This window comes from Schistocerca piceifrons, chromosome X, assembly GCF_021461385.2.
Source record: "Schistocerca piceifrons isolate TAMUIC-IGC-003096 chromosome X, iqSchPice1.1, whole genome shotgun sequence".
NCBI classification, from domain to species: domain Eukaryota; kingdom Metazoa; phylum Arthropoda; class Insecta; order Orthoptera; family Acrididae; genus Schistocerca; species Schistocerca piceifrons.
Window position 1 is genome coordinate 951,494,293 of NC_060149.1, and position 16,760 is coordinate 951,511,052.

Below are 16,760 nucleotides of genomic sequence, written 5' to 3' on the forward strand. Positions count from 1 at the left end.
ATCAACTGCATTTTTTAAAAATAGGAATCCCCATTTTTTATTACATATTCATGTAGTACATAAAGAAATATGAATGTTTTAGCTGGACCACTTTTTTTGCTTTGTGATAGATGGGGCTGTAATAGTCAAAAATGGTTCAAATGGCTCTGAGCACTATGGGACTTAACTTCTGAGGTCATCAGTCCCCTAGAACTTAGAAATACTTAAACCTAACTAACCTAAGGACATCACACACATCCATGCCCGAGGCAGGATTCGAACCTGCGACCGTAGCGGTCGCGCGTTTCCAGACTGTAGTGCCTAGCACTGCTCGGTCACTCTGGCCAGCTGCTGTAATAGTCACAAACATATAAGTATGTGGTATCACATAACATTCCGCCAGTGCGGACGGTATTTGCTTCGTGATACATTACCCGTGTTAAAATGGACCGTTTACCAATTGCGGAAAAGGTCGATATCGTGTTGATGTATGGTTATTGTGATCAAAATCCCAAGGGGCGTGTGCTATGTATGCTGCTCAGTATCCTGGACGACATCATCGAAGTGTCCGGACCATTCGCCGGATAGTTACATTATTTAAGGAAACAGGAAGTGTCCAGCCACATGTGAAACACCAACCACGACCTGCAACAAAAGATGATGATGCCCTAGTAGGTGTTTTAGCTGCTGGGGCAGCTTATCCACACATCAGTAGCAGACAAATTGCGCGAGAATTGGGAATCTCAAAAACGTCGGTGTTGAGAATGCTACATCAACATCGATTGCACCCGTACCATATTTCTATGCACCAGGAATTGCATGGCGATGACATTGAACGTCATGTACAGTTCTGCCACAGGGCACAAGAGAAATTACAGGATGATGAAAGATTTTTTGCATGCGTTCTATTTAGCAATGAAGCATCATTCACCAACAGCGGTAACCTAAACTGCCATAATATGCACTATTGGCCAACGGAAAATCTACAATGGTAGTGACAAGTGGAACAGCAGCGACCTTGGCAGGTTAATGTATGGTGTGGCATTAAGGGAGGAAGGATAATTGGCCCCCATTTTATCGATGGCAATCTAAATGGTGCAATGTATGCTGATTGCCTGCGTAATGTTCTACCAATGTTACTACAAGATGTTTCACTGCATGACAGATTGGCGATGTACTTCCAACATGATGGATGTCCGGCACATAGATTGCGTGCGGTTGAAGCAGTATTGAATAGCATATTTCATGACAGGTGGATTGGTCATCAAAGCACCATACCATGGCCCGCACGTTCACCGGATCTGACGTCCCCAGATTTCTTTCTGTGGGGAAAGTTGAAGGATATTTGCTGTTGTGATCCACCGACAATGCCTGACAACAAGCGTCAGTGCATTGTCAATGCATGTGCGAACATTACGGAAGGCGAACTACTCAATGTTGAGAGGAATTTCATTACTCGTATTGCCAAAGGCATTGAGGTTGACAGACATCATTTTGAGCATTGATTGCATTAATGTGGTATTCACAGGTAATCACGCCGTAACAGCATGCGTTCTTAGAAATGATAAGTTCACAAAGGTACATGTATCACATTGGAACAACCGAAATAAAATGTTCAAATGTACCTACGTTCTGTATTTTAATTTAAAAAACCTACCTGTTACCAACTGTTCGTCTAAAATTATGAGCCATATGTTTGCGACTATTACAGCGCCATCTATCACAAAGCGAAAAAAGTGGTCCAACTAAAACATTCCTATTTCTTTACGTATTACACGAATATGTAATAAAAAATGGGGTTCCTATTTTAAAAAACACAGTTGATATCAGTTTGAGCTATGGCAGTGCCTTATAGCAGGCCAACCATTGCGCCAGCTGGTTTCTCCCTTCCAGCTAGACAAATTTCGTTCTTTGTAGTTTTTTCGTTTGACACTTATTTCGTGAGATATTTGGCCCGGTCATGATCAATGGACTACCCTGTATATAAAAAATTACCGATTTTATTAGGTCTTGAAATAATGCATGTAAAAATTTTAACATTTTCAACTGGTGTAGATTATATTTTAGAAAATAAAATAAAATACTTCCCACGCAAGTTTATAAGTAATATACATCTCATTTTATTTGGAAAATTGCAAATTTTATAATCAGATAAAAACCCGAAAAAGTGAAAAAGAATGTTTTCCCCTTCTAACTCCCCTTAAAGTTACGGAAATGTGCAAGCTTTCGGAGCCAGTGGCTTCTTCTTCTGGCAGAAACAATGAAGGGGAAGGAAAAGGGAAGAAAGAAAAGGTTTGTCAAGGTTTAGGAAATGGGGAGAGTTGCAGAAAAGCTACAGAGAAACCCAGGCCAGGACAGACTTACTGAATGATATGAGAAATATATAACTAAACCAGTCCATCTCTCATACCACCAGCAGATGTGAAGTATTCTTGTGATTGGTAGTAAGTCATAAACATTAAATTATTTTCAATGTATGTTCATATGTAATACTGCACGTACCTTTGAGGTATCATTGGGCCCATTGGGAAGAGGATCGAAATTAGGCCACTGCTTTCTAATTATTTGGAGCATTTCACTAAATGAGACCATCTTCCCATCATTCCATTTGTTGCCGCTGAAAGGCATGTACTCGATAAATCTTACGTCAACATTACTCTCTTTTGTTAACTACACAAAACTGCACACTTCATCTTCATTAAAACCTCGCATTACAACACAATTTATCTGTGGAAGAAAGACACCATTAAAAACTTGGTATCAGATAAAGCATGGTTTAAACAGAGTTTGAAAGACTCTATAGATGAATATCTTAACAGTGGCTGTTAGGCCAGCTTAAATAAGAATGTCTGTTAGATTTCAGTTCTGAGAGCACTTTGTCATAACAGTCAAGATTATGTACTTTTTGTTTGAATTTCTTAATAGTGCATAACAATGTTTGAGTCTGACAGCGTATCAATTCTGAAAATATTAGCTGTTCCAGTTTGTATTGTATTCACCTAGTTTGACAATCTCCTGACAAACGATCAGGGTATTCAAATGTTTTATATTTTTTATGCTATACTTTCTGGCATGTTACTCACCCATGAGAATCATCTCATGTTTTGGGTCTTGGAACAAAAGCTGAATCTAATCTAATCTAACCTACAAAATAATGGTTCTACAAGTCTGTTGTTATATTTGTATACCTCACTGATTCTGTTAAATTAATCTTTTTCTCTTTTTTTAGAGAATGTCTGAATTTATCTTAGCATGCCAAGCTGTTAACCTTCTTAACAATTTACAAAAATTAAACTGCATACATCTCCAATCTTTTTCCCCACTCCAACACACACATCTTTTGCTGAAGGTATTATTTTAACTATTACATTAAATTAAGAAGCTTTCTTGAAACTGTGCTGCCATTTGTGAAACAAAGTTAAAAGTGTTCTCAAGATAAAAGGTCTTCACAAAAGGAGCATTTAGTATCTGTGCAGGTGGTTAACGCTGACAGCCTTCATATAAACAAGCCCAAATGGTAGAACATCCTGCTTTACACATACATGCAATGGCAGAAAAAAGGAAAAGAGCACACCTTTCATTCAAGCATTGAATATATAAACTGATGAGACAAAACACTATGACCTCCTGTTTGATAATGTGTTTGTCCACTGTTGGAACACAATACAGCAGTGATTTTGTGTGGGACAAGTTCAACAAATTTCAGGTATGTTCCCAGCATTATGTGAGGTATGTTCCCAGCATTATGCAGCACCGCATGTCTAAGCACAGGTCATGTAATTCCCATAAATTGGAGATCAGTGGTTTCTGGGTGCAGAACTGGTATCTGATAGCATCGCAGATGTATTCCATCAGATTCAGAAGGGGTGAATTTGATTCTGGCCTCGTGACACTGAAAGTCATATTGTTGAAACATGTCACCTTCATTAGGGACAGGGTGCGGACAGTGCACAATAATGTTCACACAGAACAAAGCTGTTATGGAGCCTTCAGTTACTACCACAGGACCCACAGAAGACCAGGTGAATGTCCTCCATAGCATAATATTACTCCCACTGGCCTACGTCTGTAGCAAAGTGCACCTTTCAAGCACCAATTCACTCTGTTGACAGTGTATGTGCACAAAACCGCCAAGCAGGTGTAATGCGAAACATGAATGATTCAACCAGATGACACATTTCTATTGATTCACTGCCCAATCTCAATGCTCCTGAGCCACAGAAATTGTAATTCAACAGTGTTGTCAACATGGGAACATACAGGGGTTGTCTGCAGCAGAGCCCTATGTTTAACAATGTGCAATGAATGGTGTGCTCTGAAATACTCGTGCTTCCACCAGCACTGTGTCATCAGACCTGCCACAGAAATTAGCTTTCTCAGCCGAATGTCATCTTTTTTAAAGGAACCATCCCAGAATTTGTCTTAAATCATTTAGGGAAATCGAGGAAAAGCCAAATTTTGGTGGCCCGATGGGACTCGGGTCCGTTGTCCTCTCGAAGGCAAGTCCACTGTCTGACCACTGTGGTGGCATGATCTAGTCTTAATTAAGCCAGAAAATCCTGGGAAATGCTGACATACTTATTGATTTAAGATATAACAATTTAAAACAATCCTTTCATGAATTTCACTACAATTTTCTGCTCTTTTGAAAAAAAATTTCTTTTGACTTATTTGATATTGTTTAGTATGTTTAAATAATGATGGCAGTCTCTATAAAAGGGCAGTTTGACTGTTAAGTTTAGTTATACTGTTTTAAACTACATCCTTCATCTATTTGTCCACACAGAAGTGTTATAGGATATAACTTGAAGACTATGGTGAGGTGGTGGGGGACAGTCATGTGTTGAGAAGGTGGTGCTGCCAGAAATGAAGTGTGACACTGCATACAGGGAGAATAAAAATACTCTGTTCCATATTCATTTACAATCTAATTCTGGCCCCCATATGGTTTTACTTTTCTCCAATAAGAAAAAAGAAATTGTCAGTAACTGTCTTTATAAGGTCTTAAAAGGAAACAAACAATAGAAAATCTAGGCTGGAATAATGACCATATTATAAAAAAGATACATTGCTATTCACAGTATACAGGAGATGTTAGGTCACAGACAAGCACAACAAAAAGACTACTAAACACGTAAGCTTTCGATCAGAAAGTCTTCTTCCAAAGTGGACAAAACACACACACACACACACACACACACACACATGACCGTTGTTTCTCCCATGATGCGCAGTTGCTCCCAGTCTGGCCCTAGCAGCCAGAGACAGTGGTCATGTATGTGTGATTTGCATTTGCGCGCATGTGTGTGTGTGTGTGGGTGTGTGTGTGTGTGTGTGTGCATTACTTCTGCAAACCTTTCAGAAAGGACACGGTATGCATTTCATTCAGCAAGATGAGTAATAAACAATATTAGCAATACTGCATCAAACTTGTTCACTTTCATCTTTGGATTAAACATTCGATTTCAGAGAGTACAGAATTTGGCAGAATCAAATTTTGGGGACATGTGGAACTGGGACAGTGGCATATTTTTCACCCATTCAACAAACTAAGCACTGCTGATTGCTACTTTTATTGTGTCTGCTGCTGCAATGCATATATGAAACTGTAAGTGCAGCATCTATGATGGAATAAAATGTTATACAAATGAAACAAACTCTCGTTCAGAACATTTTCTCTCATACACAGTCTATTATTTGGTTCTTGTTGATCATTATCAAAGAAAGCAGCAGTGTAAGTAACAAGAAATAGTAGTCTCTTGCCATTGTTTCGCTAATGAGACGATTTCTCTCTCTTTTCTTCTTTCACAAAGAAAAAGGAGCCACAATTGCACTTTGTGTGCCAGTTACTTTCCAATACATTGGCACCAGCTGATCTTATTTAAGAATACTCAACTTTCGTAGCCATACAGCACATGCTTTGCTTCCTGGCCTAAATCCAAGTTAACTCCCAGCCCCCCTGCCTCCCCCCCCCCCCCCACACACACACGCCACTCCCCCCCCTCTCCCTCCCCCAAATCAGCTAGTTGTGTGCTGTTATCTCACGTCACACCCTAGTCTATGAGTGCCCAGCTGTCTGTCGCCTGACCCCTCTGCCTGCACCCCTAGCTAGCCCACAGATGGCTCCCCACTCTCCCACGAGCCACTAAATGCTTCCCTCCAAACCCCTCCCATCTCTCTCCATCTCTCACATTGCCTCAACCCACCCCATCCTACCCCACTCTAAAGCCCCACTCACTCCAGAACACTCACCGTGGGCCAGTAAAGAGCTGGCAGTTGAGCGACCACAGCATAAGGAGACATGCATGCGCATGTGAGAATGTGTGTGTGTGTGTGTGTGTGTGTGTGTGTGTGTGTGTGTGTGTGTGAGTGTGCGCGCACGCGTGCGCGCGCGCGCACATGTTTTCCCTACAGCTAGAAAAAGAAAGTGCATTCTGGAAGCTCGCCAAGCAACGTACCTTTGTTTGGAAGGTAGAAGGCGAGGTACTGGTGGAAGTAAAGCTGTGAGGACGGGTCGTGAGTCGTGCATGGATAGCTCAGATGGTAGAGCACTTGCCCACGAACGGCAAAGGTCCCAAGTTCGACTCTTGGTCCGGCACACGGTGTTTATCTGCCAGGAAGTTTCATATCACTGCACACTCCACTGCACAGTGAAAATCTCATTCTACATACCTTTTGTTCGTGTGCCTATCGATGAGACAGTGCTTCTGCCTTTTGGTGAGCCATCTCCTTTATTCCTAAATAATTTGTAATTTTCAACAGAAACCTTCCATACGTTATTATTGCATCCTACATTACAGTATGCAATTTCCACAATATGTGGTCATCTGTGAATATAATGGGGGTAACAACTGTAGGAGACCAAAAACTGACTGCAGTAAGCAAGTTCAAGTTACTGTACGCTGCAGTAGTTATGCAGAGGTGAAGAGGGTCACACAGGATAGGCTAGCATGGGCAACTCCATGAAACCAATCTTCAGATGGAAGATCACAACAATAAAAACATTTGATTCAGCATACACCAGACTCCAAACAGCGTACACAACCTGTATGCTCAGAAACACAGAAAATCATATTGGTTCCATCAGCAGGAAACTTCAGCCAGTAATTGATACGGAACACTGTGTCGATTTTGTTCATTAATAAAACCCAAAACTGGGGAGTAATAAGAGAGTATTGTTGTAACTTCTTATCAACCTGGTTACCAAAATACATATTAAGAAGACTGGTAAAGTGTTATTTTAAAGGGGTCACTCCAAAGCACCACGAAAGTATTTGAGCAATGTATAACATTAGAGAATCAGTGCGCAATATTGAAAGCCTATCTACATTATCTATATCTGCATGACTAGTCTGTAATTCACAATTAAATGCTGGCAGAGGGTTCAGAAAACCACCCTCAACCTACTTATCTACCATTCCACTCCCCTACAGCATTTGAGGAAAACCAAACACTTCAATATTTCCGTACAAGCTCTGATTTCTCTTATTTTATTACAAGATCATTTCTCTCTATATAAGAGGGTTCTAACAAAATATTTTCACATTCAGAGGAGAAAGTTGATGATTGAAATTTTAAGAACCTGCTCCAGCAAAATGCTTTTGCTTTAATGACTGCTTTATGACACTGAGGAGAGCTACTACTAAGTTACTCACAGTTGCAGTTGTTCTTGATTTGAATACTGCAATATTTACTTTGTTGTCTTTGGTGAAGAAATTTCAGAAATCCGTGTTTAGTAACCCTGCTTTAGTAGCACTGTCATCAGTAACATTACCACAGCTATTGCGCAGTGAAGGTATTGGTTGCGTCTTGCCATTGGTGTACTACACATGCAACCAGAACCTCTTTGGATTTTCTTCCAGATTTCAAAACGAAGTTTCACTATGGGAACTATTAAACACATCTTGCACTGAAACCCACCCTAAGTTTCGAGCTTCAGTAAAACATCGCTAATCTTGGAGATTTTGCATTCTTTTAAATTTTGACATGCTTTTTTTCATTGCTTCCGCAGCTGAGTTTTGACATATTTTGTGCACCACCCTTTTAATTTATTTGGTATCCTTTCAATTTATTTGGTATATATCTCATAATTGATGTCGATACTATTTCTCTGAATTTAAACCATGTCTGGTCTACTCTTACATAGTCAGACTTGAAGGAGTAGAGACTTAGTAGAGACCGTCTCCTTGGAAGGCATCAAGTTAATTTTTATCTGCTTTCTCATTAAATGCCCTATTGTGTAGGGCTGAAAATTAATAGAGATAAGGCAAACAGAATGTGCAAAGTAAGTGGAAATTACTCATCTCTTCCCCGATTACAGTGCAATAGAAGATACTACAAGATGTTGACAGATTTCCATATCTCGGTAGCTTTATATGTAATAATGAGGTCACAGATGCAGAAATCACCAGCAGAACTGGAAAATCAGTCCATATGGCAATTAGGTCTGTAATATGTCAACAAAGCTTTGACTGTACTCCTTTATCGTTTATATGTGTGAGACTTGGGAAATGTCAGTAAAATCAGCACACAGTCTCCATATTTTTCACCAACAATGCTAGAGATGAATTCTGAAGATGTTAACCCAACCAAGTTACAAACGATGAAGTGCTGAGAATACAACGTCTAGACAGCCTGCACAAAATTATTGTTGAAAGAAGACTGAAGATTGCAGGTTATGTTCTACGCATGTAAGGTGGAAGAATCCCAAAATCAACACTGTTGTGGAAATCAATGGACAGATACAGATGTACAGGAAGTCCTTCTAACACCTGGAACTTTTGCAATGAATCTTCAATGCATGGACTTGGAGGAAGGTGAGAACTTGGCAGCTGATCGAGTGAACTAGTGGAAACCAGTTCCTTGTATGGTACACAGCAAATCTGAGTAGGTTAGTAAGTAAGTAATTAAGTAAAGTAAGTACAACTGGGGATTTTGCAAAATTGTTGGATGATCGATATTATTGTCTAGATTTGACACTGTTGGACTTCTACCTTTTCCTTGATGTGTATTCTTCAAATTGTGAGTTTTATGAGAAAGCTGATAGGTACTTACCAATCAACATTCCCTCACACAAACTGACATTGTCTCTTTGTAAATTCTACTGTGCTAACAATTATCTACTGAGAATCCTCGACTAGGTCTCCGCAGCTCAAATGAGCCAGTTTCTTTTAAATTTCTGTCTTTGGCTATAATTGTCTTCCAAGTATGGTGACACAACATCCTGTCGTGAAACTTTTGCCTTTACACTTGTTTACTTTTCTGGAAACTGCCTTTTTCTACACTGTGCACTAAATACATTATGTGAGTAACGCCCAATCTCCAACAACCAATCGTGAACTGTAAACAGTTGTAAACTCTATCAGGGCACATAACAAACAATTAACATTTGTGTTTTAGTGTTCTAAGCTGTGAGGTCATCAACGGACAAATAATTTTAGTACCTATTCCTGGACAGCCGGAGTGGCCGTGCGGTTCTAGGTGCTACAGTCTGGAAACGAGTGACCGATACATTCACAGGTTCAAATCCTGCCTCCGGCATGGATGTGTGTGATGTCCTTAGGTTAGTTAGGTTTAATTAGTTCTAAGTTCTAGGCGACTGATGACCTCAGAAGTTAAGTCGCATAGTGCTCAGAGCCATTTGAACCTATTCCTGACGTGCTGTTGTTTGGAACAACAACTGACATGATCCAAAATATTACTTTCTTTTATTATAGCTTCACTTTTATTTTGTCTAATGATTACTACTTTCAGTATCAAATTCCATCATCAAGCCACTATATGATCAGAAAGCATAGTGTTTCGTTAAAATATTGTTTAATAAACAGATTACCATTATATCATCATTCCTTAAAGTAATGTCCAAAGTGGAAGGACAGATGATTAATTTTGAGTGTATACAAAAGTCAGAGTGCTGAACTGGATATGAAAGAAGGAAAACCAGAAGGGCAGTGAGAGACGGGTGCCTTCTATCACCTTACTTCCATAATATGTTCATCAAGGAAGTAATAACAACAACAAAGAAAAGATGACAAGAATCAAAAGGTAATTTCTGGAATACTCCAAGGAAATGTGATAAGAACATTACATTTACAATGTATATAAATGATCCAGTAGAAATTGTCAGAGGCTCCTTAATATTGTTCACAGATACTACACTTGTCCATCAGAAAGTAGCAACAACAGAAGACAGTATCAATTTGCACAATGACCTGCAGAGGATTGGTGAATGATGCAGGCTCTGGCAGTTGACCCTGCACATAAATAAATGTAACATATGACACACACACACACACACACACACAGGAAAAGAAATCCAATACTGTACAACTACACTATTAATGACAAATTGCTGGAAACAGAATCTACCATAAAATATCTAGAAGTAACTATCCAGAGCAACCTTAAAGTGGAATGACCACATAAAACAGCAATAGAAAAGCAGATGCCAGACTAAGATTCACAGGAAGAATCTTAAGTGAATGTAAATTACCCCTGTGTCCTTACCCAGTAGGACTGACAGAAGAGAGAAAGAAGATCCAACGAAGTCTGGAGTGTTTTGTCACAGGATCATTTAGTCACTGTGAGATCATTACAGAGATGCTCAGCAACTCCAGTGGTAGATGCCATAAGAGAGCAGTTGTCCATCACGGAAAGATTTACTACCCAAATTTCGAGAGAGTAGTTTCCGAGAAGAGTCTGACAACATAATAGTTTCTCTCATATACAATTCATGAAATGATCACGAAAAGAAAATTTGAGAAGTTAGAGATAATACAGAAGTGGAACAAGGCAGAGGGGATCAGTTGGTGGCATGAGACGTACCCCCTGCCGCACACAGTTAGGTGGTTTTTGGAGCATGATGTCGATATGGAAACTTAATTGCATGCATATACACTGCAGATTGACAACATCGCAATAGTAAATCAGAGTAGGAACTAAATAAAATGTTTCAGGCCTTAAATCAAGAAGTGGTAAAACTAAAGCTAAAAATGAATACAAAGAAGACAAAAGTTATGGCTACAGACAAGAAAGGAGGTGGAGGTAGGACTGACACAAGAACAGGCAATGAGCAACTCAAGAAAGGAACTGAAATTCACTATCTCAGTAGCATTTTGCAAGAAAACAATCAATATTTCAAGGCATTCAAGAAAAGAAAAGCACAGGTGAAGAGTTCCTTCCAAAATAAGAAGAAGCTGCAACTGAATAAACATATCAGCTTCCACATTAAGAAAATATTTGTAAAGACCTTTGTGTGGAGTGTTCTGACACACAGATGCAAAATCTGTACATTAGAAAAGCCAAAGAAAGCTCGCCTCAAACCTGCTGAAATGTGGTTCTGGAGGAGAAGTACAAGAACTAGCTGCATTGACAGAAAAGTTAAAGGAAATAGGAGACAAGAAAGAACCACTGAAAGTTATAGGCCAGGGCAAAGCAAAATACACTGGACACTTAACTGGAGATGATAATCTTTTAAAAAACATTTCTGAAGGCAAGATCGTAGGTAAGAAAACAAGGGGATGACTGAGAACATCCTACTTAAACAATATGATCAATGAATGGGATTTTCTTCACATATGGAGATGAAGACAACTGCTGAAGAGAGAAAGCTGTGGCTGCAGAGACAAGGTTTAACCTTTTGGAAGAGTAAGGACAAACTAATACAAAATGGAGTGTAGCCATGTATGGAAGTGAAACATGGACGATAAATAGTTTGGACAAGAAGAGAATAGAAGCTTTCGAAATGTGGTGCTACAGAAGAATGCTGATGATTAGATGGGTAGATCACATAACTAATGAGGAAGTATTGAATAGGATTGGGGAGAAGAGAAGTTTGTGGCACAATTTGACCAGAAGAAGGGATCGGTTGGTAGGACATGTTCTGAGGCATCAAGGGATCACCAATTTAGTATTGGAGTGCAGCGTGGAGGGTAAAAATCGTAGAGAGAGACCAAGAGATGAATACACTAAACAGATTCAGAAGGATGTAGGTTGCAGTAGGTACTGGGAGATGAAAAAGCTTGCACAGGATAGAGTAGCACGGAGAGCTGCATCAAACCAGTCTCAGGACTGAAGACCACAACAACAACAATACAAAATATGAGTCTGCATGGTAGCTACATATGGAATAAATGACAACTTCTTGTGTGCAGTCATCAAGTCACTTACCCCAGTAGGTGTCTTATCTACCGTAGCAGCAGCACGGTTCCGGACTGAAGTGCCTGGAACCGCTTGGCCACAGTGGTCAGCTTTTATTCTGCAAAGAAATTTTTGATAATAAGATGAACTGATGCTGGTACTTGCTACTGAAACCAGTAGTACTTAGACACAACAAAAGTGTGACTACAGAATTAAGAATCATTTTTCCAAACAATCGAGTATTTTTTCAAAATGACACCACAATAGAGGAAATTTATTTTAAACTAAAGACACAAAAGAAAAAAAGAGAAACTGTAAAGATCTTGAGTCTCATAAGACTCTCTTGGGAGGAAAATATAAGATATTTAATTGGTAAACTTGCAAGGCATACTTTTTTATGTTGTATAAACTATGAAACTGTTAGCATCGTCAGCAAAAATTTACTTCTTCTGTCTTAATATACCTTCCTTCACTTACAGCTGCAGTGTGGAGACAGGGGTGAGGGTGGGAGCGGTGATGGGGGCGAGGGTGAGGGCGTACTGCTTTAAAATGGTGATTCTTGTATTGATATTCTTAACAACAGATTTATATCTTTTGCTTATGAAAGTCTGCATGCGATGACAGCTGCACTAGTAATACCTTCACAGGGTCGTATTCAAGTTGCAAGGCTAGATCTATGCCAGCCATGACACGCTCCCAGCCTTTCCTCCTCGTGATCTGGTTGTAGCGTTGGGACTGCAGGGTGTCTAAGCTGATGTTCAGACCGTCAAGCCCTGCCCTCTGCAAGGCAACCAGCTGTCTTGTCAACATGAGGCCATCGGTTGTCATTAAGACACTTTCGAGATCTTTTATTTTCTTCAAGGCACCTGTGAAACAGCAAATTATTCTAAAGAAACTGAAACAAATAATTTGTAACATTGCTGCTGCATATGAAACAAACCTTCAGTTGATAAATTGAAAATACAAATTCCTTAAAAGTTAACTGTACATTTGCCCTAATACAAAGAGATAAGAAGGGTTAATAAACTGAATTGAAGAATGCAAGTTAAGATAGCAATGAAAAAATAATTAGAGGCATGAGATCACCTACTGCAACAGGGAAATGGGAATCAATATGAACCATTACCCAGCTACTGTCAACTGATTCCATGTCTCCATGCACACTGTATAAACCACTGTGGGTTGTACGACAAAGTACATTGTTGTACCACACATTATGGTTTTTCCCCATTCAATGCTCATGTGGAGTGTGGGAAGAATGATTCTTTAAATGGTTCTGTGCATGCTGTAATTAATCTTGCCTTCATGGTCCCTATAGGAGTGATACATATGCGGTTATTGTATAATCCCTAAATACCTCACTTAATACAGGTTCCTGAAATTTCATAAGTTGGGTTTTGTCATATATTTGGCATCTATCTTCACTTGTCTGGCATTTCCAATTTGTAGTAGCTTCTTGATGCTCTCCCATGCATCAAATAAATCTATGATCAATCATGCTACACTATTTTGTATACATTCAATGTCTGCCATTAGCCTTATTTGTTATGGGTCATACTTAAGCAATATTCTAGAATGGGCCACACAAGTATTTTGTAAGCAAAGTCCTCTATAGACTGATTACATTTTCCAGTATCTTACCAATGAATTGAAGTCTGCATTCTGCTTTGCCTACAAGTGAGTCTATGTCACCATTTCATTTTATCCAGATATTTGTATGAGTTGACCAATTAAAACCGTGATTATTTGATAATGTAGTCATACAATACTGTCTTTTATTTGTTTTGTGATGTGCTCCAATTTACATTTCTGAAAACTTAAACTCAGTTGCCTATCTTTGGACCAATTTGAAATGTTATGATCTGACTCAAATTTGTGCAGATTTTTGTCAGGCAATAATTCATTATAGACAACTCTATCATGCAGGAAAAGTATGAGGCTCCTTATAATATCGTCTTCCAGAACATTAAGGTACAACATTAATGTAATGGTATAAATTACTATAAATGTATAAATAAGTTTATAAGTGTGTAAAATACATTGAACTATTTGTTACAACAAAACATTGTACTAGTATACTCAGCAAGATGTTAAATCAGCAGATAGCTACATTTTATGTTCAACATTTTGTGTACAGCATATATGCTGGAAAGGATTTATACCCAAATTAAATAAATCTGAAGAAATGGTAGGGTGTCTCTGGAAAAAAAATCCATAAAAACTCATACAGTCCAATTTGCTATTATGTCACTGTTACTGAAATATAATACAAAGTAACTGAATTCGATGAACATTCTCAGAGTGCAATATGCCTCAGAGTGAATGCACAGTAATGTCAACATTATTTTTCAAGGCTATGTTTGTGAAAATGGATGAAAGCAAACCACACATTTTGTTCTCAATCTGCGGAAGCATTATGCACTGTGAAACACTGTACCGCTGTTCTACATAAAAGCTGTCTCATTGCCAACATCTTTCCCCTGCTGGCTGTTCTACACTTCTCATCACTGATTCAACAAGTTGTAAGATATTTTATGCTGTATGACACCACAGTCCAATCTGGTTAGGATAGCATAAAAATAATATATGAATTTCAGTATTGAAACTGGAACAGCAGAACAGCTCTCATCACACTGGATATCAAATCGAGGTTGGATTACAGCCATGGGTACATCATTTCATGCTACTCAACTGTATGTCATATGTCAGAGTTCATCAACTGTAGTGGCTGGCGACTGGTGGCATAGCCATCTCTTGTCAGTTGCACCGCTGTCAGTTCACCTCTCTCTAGAGCTGCATTAAGGGCTAGACAGTCTGTGCTGCTCCAGATGCCATCACATTGTCTGTGTGGATACTTGTCTCACTGTATACAAGCCCACTTCCTACCTAAATGTACACAACTTCACTGCAGGATCAGGTACGCATGAGTGAACACTTGTCTGCCCTCTCAGGTGCTAGTTGGGTGACACTACTGAGGCCCTGCAAGGCATTTAGCATGGCCCTCCTGAACCTACCAATTCTATGTTCGCACAAAATGAGATTCTGAGCAATGCAAGCAGCAATATAGTGAAACAATAAACCAGAGCCTCAGCAGACCATGAGCCTGCCACTGCCAAATCTGGAATGCTGATAAACATTTCTCCTTCTTCCATTATGCTTAACACGGACTTCATGTAAACAACCAACACTGAAATAGAATTTCTGAACGAGAAACCTGCTCCATAAGCTTTTTCTTGCATACAGAATATGCATGGGAGTGCTGAAAAGTAATGCCTCTGAATTTTTTATTCTGTTCTCAATATCGGTCGAGGTATGACACGTCACGCATATTACTTGGTCAACTTTCCCACTTCACTGACTCGTGGCACATCCCCCTCCCGCAAACAGATGGAGTCACAATAGGCAGCCCACTCTGATCAGAGATTGTGAATATGTTTTCGGTGCACTTCGAGGAAGAGGCCCTGATGTCATCCAAATGGAAATCCATCTTCTTCTTCTTCTTCTTCTTCTTCTGTTATGTGGATAACACACTTATCATCTGGTCTCATGGAAGAGACAAACTTCTTGACTTCTTTGTACATCTGAACTCCACACACCACAAAATCAAATTCACTATGGAGACCAAAGAAGAAGGAAGACTACCATTCCTGCACATCATAGTCAGGAGAATAATGGACAGCACCCTGTGCCACAGCGTGTATCTGACCCTATAAAACACATAAACTCAGTTCACCCTATGGCACTGTGAATAATTTCAATAACAAAAAGTGAGATGAATGTTGCAGCGTACATTTAATTTCCACTTTGGCTTTGCATTCAAGATCAGTCTTACCTGAGAGTGCAACATTACATCTTTGGTAAATTTAATTATATGTTCATTAGATTTTGGTTATAAGGCACGTTTTGCTGCCTAATGTTTCATCTCCAAATGCTGGAAACAATCCATGGAGGAAGAGGAGTATGTAAGACATTGGTGGACCAGGTTGGAAGAATCTGTGAATTTCAATACTCTGTAGAAGAGCTCAATCATTTGAAAATAACTTTCAGACCTTGTGGCTATTCTAACAGATATACATAAGGCACTACATTCTAAAATATTTGCATCTTTCACTGAAAAACAAGCAACTAGAGGAAAAGTTCTCTTGCCATTTGTAAAAACAGTCGCAGATCACGACCTCCGAGTGCTATGAAGAGAAGGTATTGACGCAGTGCTTAAACCAAACTGAAGACCACAACAGCAGCCATACTCAAGTAAATTGCTATGCAGTAGTTTCAGTGAATTTGACAATGATGTGGCTGCTTTCATGGTGGCCCAGTCATATTGTGGGGTAGGGAATGCCAGTGACAGGGCTGGAATTTTAGGTGACAGATGGATTTTTGGCAAAGCCTTGTATCAATACCTCCTTAATTATTGAGCTGAAAAACTGTAAAAAACATTCATACAGCAAAATCACACAAAAAAATTTCCTATTTTGCAGGTATTGTGCCTTCTGTTTCTTTTTCATTACAAAAACATATTGATTTAAGTTTATAAAGTCACAACTATGTCACTGTGATTTGTGTAACACACATTCTGGAACATGTTCCAGGAATGTCATGAAACAGACAGCTTTAAATACTTAAAGCTCATCTTTCAAGACTTG

At 39.2% G+C, this 16,760-nt stretch overlaps 1 pseudogene; it reads right to left on the reverse strand.

Moving 5' to 3' along the window:
- LOC124722798 overlaps window positions 1–15,964 on the reverse strand; it is a 44,082-nt pseudogene extending 28,118 nt beyond the window's left edge.
- Window positions 15,965–16,760: the final 796 nt, after the last annotated feature.